At 38.1% G+C, this 6,000-nt stretch overlaps 1 protein-coding gene across 3 annotated transcripts in view; it reads right to left on the bottom strand.

The window, feature by feature from the left end:
* CBFA2T3 (CBFA2/RUNX1 partner transcriptional co-repressor 3) overlaps positions 1–6,000 on the bottom strand; it is a 237,287-nt gene that overhangs the window by 126,238 nt on the left and 105,049 nt on the right. The window contains exon 1 of one of the 3 annotated variants that reach the window (XM_044081692.1): positions 3,683–3,756. The exons of the other annotated variants lie outside the window; for them this stretch is intronic. The gene's annotated coding sequence lies outside the window, so the exon portion shown is untranslated. Of the gene's footprint in view, positions 1–3,682; positions 3,757–6,000 lie in introns of those variants that run through there. 3 annotated transcript variants of the gene reach the window in all.

Genomic DNA, 6,000 nt, shown 5'->3' with positions numbered 1-6,000 from the left:
TCATATTTTTGGTCCGTTTTTCATAAAAAAGACTGAAGTTAGAAAATAATGACAGATAGTTGAGTTTCAGACTTCATACTTTTCAGAAAACTCATGCTAAAGCAAAACCTGTTATTCTATCAACTTACTAAGTTTGTAAGAGCAGTATTTAAAAACTGTCCCTATTTTTGGGTCTTTGCCCAAATTTTATTTATGGCTTTGTCCAGATTTCTTGCTCTAAAATGCTGAGAGGTATGACTGAGGATTTGTGCTCAACTTATACCTATTTACTGAGTGCAGCTTTTGGGACTTGAGGTTTTGTAAAATAATATTCAGCTGAAGCTTAAAAATATCATCATACTCTGTTTTGGTGCAGCAGACGGATGAAGCACTCACTGGATCATAAACAATCTGACTTTGATTACCAGCACAGATGCTGGGGGATTCAGTCCGAGGATGAGAAAGAGTGACTTTTTGTCAGCTTCCCCAGTCCAGGAGGGAGGATGAAGTTTCTACTGTAAATTGGCGTAGTCCCCATTGACAGCAGCAGTGATGTGATCGTGCAGCATATTGCTGTTGGAAATTCAGCATGAAGTGAGGGGGGGAGTTAAATGATGCTTTATTCTATGATGTGTGTGATGTCACTAGGCCTGTCCAGTTAGGCAAACTAGAATATCACCTGATGTGCCAGATACCATATGTTGGCATAGTGTTTAAGGTCTTTATTTCACAGATACAAAGTACAGGGTTTGATTCCGACCTCTGGATATGACAGCCTAGTATTTACACAAGAAGCTGTCTGTCACACTGACAGCTAGTGCCCTTCCCAACCCCCCTAATGGGGAGACAGTAGTGGGGGAACTTGTGTACAGAAGGAGTAATGGGAGCAGACACAGAGCAGCAGATGGCCAACCGGAGGGGCGGAAATAGGGTCTCAAAAACATTAGCAGAAATTAAATATTATTATATCCAGTGCAGATGTGAGAACCTACAATGTATACTTCTTCGCAGTTTAACATACAGTATTGTATGTTAATTTTAACAACATTACCCAATAGGAAATATGCAAACTGTGATTAACACTTCCCCTATGGTCAATCAAATAATTCAAAAGTAAATCATGCCTCAAGTGATGTTTTATAGTGCTAAAACATAACTCACAATTCATAAAAATTATTTTTTTTTTTGCTTGAGGGCAAGCCCCCTCCCCATATCCTACGAGGAGGACTTAACGTCCTATTCTCCCTTGACTTAAACATACTAACTCCATAGTCATAATATAATGGAGAAATGTGAAAAAAAACTCACTGTGTGTACCACTGATTCATCTATACAAGTCAGCATGGTTTTAACAAACTGCAACACAAATACAATTTCAGTATAGTCGTTGGAATGGGAAGAATTGTAGGAAAGCTGTGAATAACAGATGGGCTTATACTTTGTCACAAAAATAGACGTCAGACCCTTTAGTGAAGAACTGCCTACAGTACAAGATGCAATAAACATACATGCCTGAACCTAAACTAATCTACAAATTTGCAGTAGATGCAAAAGAAAAGTTAATAATTTACTTATTTCGTATAAAGCAGCTAAACAACAGACAGACAAGAAATCCTAAAACAGTCTTCTTTGTGAATCAAGGTTTCTACTCCATGAAAATGTATTTCTCAGTCCCTAAAGTATTCCAAAGTGTAGAAAGTATAAAGAAACTAATGTATAAAACAGGTTTCTACTTATTTCCTACCATGTAACCTTGGTACATTGAAGAAAACAGATGCTGTACTCTACACATTCAGAAGAAAAAGCTTGCTTGAGAAAATTTTCAGCAAAGGTGGACCCTGTTTCATAAAATGTGAAAGAGGAGATAATTGTTTGCATGAAACAATCAATCCAAAGCCACAGAAAGGTGGTTTGGGGCATAGTGAATTACATGGACAAGAAAGGAGTTCCTTAATAGAGGAAAGCACACAAGCCCTAGTCTCCTAGACGTTCATAACCTGTTTTTAGATATACCTGCACAAGCAGTCTAAAGAAATATCTTTCTAGCATTATAATGGGTAGTTCAAGACAATTTAAGGTACGTTTTAGTACAGTTTGATGAAGCAGGAATTCGCAAACTATGATCTGTCAGCCTCGGCTTCTATGGGATGTTCCTTAATAAAAACAACACTTGGAGGTGGGAATATTTCTTGGAGCTGAGAACAGCACTTGGGGGTGGGAGCACATGATATTTTAAGTGTTACAGCCCCTCCAAGCAATACAAACTGAATTTAAAGAATGGTGCAATGCTGTAAAAAGGGGCATTTGTATACTGTGCAGAAAATATAGTTGAAAGCATGGTGAAAGCAGCTTATCTGTACACTCTAACAGCAAAGAACCACAGTATCAGAATGGATTGTTCAAATACACTACTTCTTAACAGATGATATTCTAGTTTTCCAGAATGAAACATGCTCAATTTTACTCATATCACAAAGAACTGCAATAGGTGTTATGCACATGGGATGGTGGAAAGTGAAAGCAGAGACAATACAAAGCTGAGAGAATGTTACAAGCTGAAGAAGTGCAGAATTATGCACTTAGGGAATGAAGACCCAAAAGTAGGTGACATGAAACAAGATAAGATGGTAGATTTAGGGACTACTGGAGATCAATTCTAAATGATACTGACAAAAGGTGATCTTTGCGAGGGGTAAGAGGAGGTAGGCTGTTTGTTACTTCTGAACAACTGGCAGGCAAAAGGGCAGGACTAGGGGGGTCCTAAAGTTTTTACATAAGCTGGTTGTCAACTATATCCGACTAATTTGGGATTGATGCTCCAGCCTCCACCTACATTGTATCACTAACTAATTGCTTAATGAGTTAAAACCTCCCAAGACATCCCAGAAGTTCCTACAAATTCTTGAAAATAGGATATTGTGTTTAGTGGGCCCTAGCTTGTTAATTAATGCATAATAATCATATAATTATTAAATATCTGAAAGCAAATATCTGAAACGTGAAAGGAATTGATGTTTGCATCTCTTTCTTAAGAATGCCTCAGGTTTCAAAAAACTGATCCTTTTTCATCCAGATATCATTTCTTCCTGTCAGTACATTTAACTGTGAGGAAACAAAACTAACAATGCACATAATGCAGATCTTAAAACTGAATAACTTTAGTCGAGTAACACACTTGTCAATGACAGGGACCTATATACACACACACACATATACATATATGGGGCTATGTCATAAAATCGACAGTTCAAAAGATGGAAAATCAAAATATCAAAAACTCAAAATATTGAAAATATTTTAATGTAGTTGGGCAAGTCCCTCTGCACTCCATATGTGGGGGGGGGGGGGCTGTGCCCACACGCCATGTTAATTATAAATACCAACTCTGACATTGCACAACAGTGGAGAATATATATATATATATATATATATATATATATATATATATATATATATATAAAAAAAAAACATAGTATCACAGTAGCATTTAATGTGGTCTGCAAGGAGAATTACACCATATAAAACCTATTGGTTGGGTAAACACATTAGTACTCTTATGGTTAACTGATGACCAATTAGCCAACATTAAGATGTTTCAGGACAATTATCTGATGAGCATAAGTGAGGAGAGAAGTTGGTGAGTTCAGTATATATATATATACTATGGTACCATAACAGATTGCTCAGTTGCCTGCCCACTTACAGTTTGTTTGATGTGTTCAGCATTATTTTAGAAGTGTAACTCTGCAGTATTGTTAGAAGAGTACTCCAATGAGGTGAGGGTAAGTGCAGCAACTGTATGAAACAAGGGAAGGAGAACCTCGCACAGAACCTTGTCACCGCCTAAAATGTGCAGGTAATGTGGTACGAGGAAACATCCTTCAGAAGACGTCACCTCATCTGAAAGAGAAAGAGACCGCAAGAAGCATGTAATAAAAAGAAAATACAAAGCAAACCTTCCCCTCTTACTTTATTGCCAGAAAACTGACAGCCAAAAATTACTACACCAGGAAATTACTATACAAGAAATCTAAAAAATACTACTTAGGGGATTTAAAGACACCTTAAAGTCAAACATTTGTGGTAATACATTTTAAGTTGCCTAAAACATAAAATGTGAGGTTTGGAATAGCTTATGCATTTTAACCTAACCCAAACTACATGTATTGCAGATGTACCCTGGTACTGAAAAACAGGCATGCAAACATACCAACACATTTACAAATGAAGTAGATAAAGGGGGTTCCATTCTTCTGACTAAATGAAATACTCTGCATATCAGTGTAATGTTTCTCAGTGGCATGCACACCTGCCTCTGTATTATCCTTTAAAACAATCTGGAATTTGGTTAGCTCAGTACAGGGTATATACTTCTAGCATGGGCTCAGACCATATGTAACCAGGGGCAGCTAAATAAGACAGAGTCACAGCATAGTTTTACAGCTTTAGGTATACATGTACATGAGTGTACTCTGTGCTATTTTGACTGTGGTACTGAGGGGAGGGAGACAGAAACAGAAACACATTCACTCACACACAATAACTGCAAGGGTGCCACCACCATGTCTTTTAGTGAAACATGGATGAATGTGTCAAGAGTGCAGTTAGTGAGTGCCACATCTGGCTGAGAATCTGACATCTACTATATGGCAGAATGCAGGGACTATGACCATAACCACTGCATGTTCTGCAGACTACATTTTAGAAATGCTCTCAAGGGGGATGGAGTGACAACCTTTTAACCCCTTCAACAATCACTGTATAACAGAGATCTGCATGACAGCACTGGGCTATTCCTTAGGCCTAGTGCAACACTAGTCTTATAAATACACACATTTAAGCAAAACAAACATAAAAATGAGAAGCGGGCTTCAAGGAAACTGAGCTACAAAAGACTCAGTTTAATAAACATTTTGTTTATTCTGTGGTAATATACGTTATGGTATTTGCCTGCTCATGTTTAAATGCACTTGCAAAGAGAAGGCCATACAGAATATTTTGTAGGTATCAGGACCTCAGTGGCTGTAGTACAAATAAAGGTGCATGCCTTGTTGGGAGCCAAGAGTTCAATGAGGTAAACAAGGCCTGCGAGCTCCAACGGGAGCAGGTGCTGCCTCTGCAGTCAGCTGCTCCCCCATTTATTTCTCACTGTGTCGCTTTTCCCTGAAGAGGATGTACTACAGTTTGATTGCTCGGCACAAGTGTGCCAGCATCTGTGCTGATCTGTCATGCTACTGCTCGCCTGCATGACTAGCCTTCTCTGAAGGTCTGGTATAAAACCAAACAAGGAAAGTTTCCCCTTCTCCTATGTCTGCAGTGGCTTTTCCTAGAGGTGTCATTGCCACTGTAGATCACAGGAGCCTAACAATGTCCTGGCTGACAACACAAAGGTACAAAACAAGTGAAAACAACATGACCAGCAGAGAAACCTGTGCGTGCAAGCCATGTGCATGCATTAATGAAAACAGATGTTCTTGTTTAGCTGTGACGGTACTGTGGTTTTAAGTTTTGGAACCAGTCATTTAGTTTGGAAGCTTTCATTGCATTTTTTTTTTTTTTATGTGTGATTGCAAACTAAGAATCATACAACCACTTGTAGAACTACTCCTGGAGCTACTGAATGTTTAGATTTGTCTGCCTTTGTTGTCTGGAAAATCCAGACTCAGCAGACTGTGCAATATGTATAAACAAATAATTATGCTCATCTAATTACTTCATAAAAATACCTATAACAGGGCAATTTCTAATACCTAGACTTAAAAGAGTACCACATAGTAAGAAAATGTGCAGCACATTTTGATGTAGGGTGTTACTAACTCAAACCCATTTAAAGAAATAGGATTCTTGAGAGAAAAGAAGCCTAAATGGTTCATTTGGTAATCTAGTAACATCAAATTGGCAGGGCAAACTGAAAAGGCCATATGATAATATAATGACTGTTTAGTACATTTGTGAGATTTGTGAGAGTATCATGCTGAGTGTGTGTGTGTGTGTGTGTGTGTGTGTGTGTGTGTGTTTGTG

The sequence above is a fragment of the Protopterus annectens genome, chromosome 8.part1 (genome assembly GCF_019279795.1).
Source record: "Protopterus annectens isolate FY-2018-M chromosome 8.part1, PAN1.0, whole genome shotgun sequence".
In the NCBI taxonomy this organism is placed as follows: domain Eukaryota; kingdom Metazoa; phylum Chordata; order Ceratodontiformes; family Protopteridae; genus Protopterus; species Protopterus annectens.
This window is presented reverse-complemented; position numbering and strand designations above follow the sequence as displayed.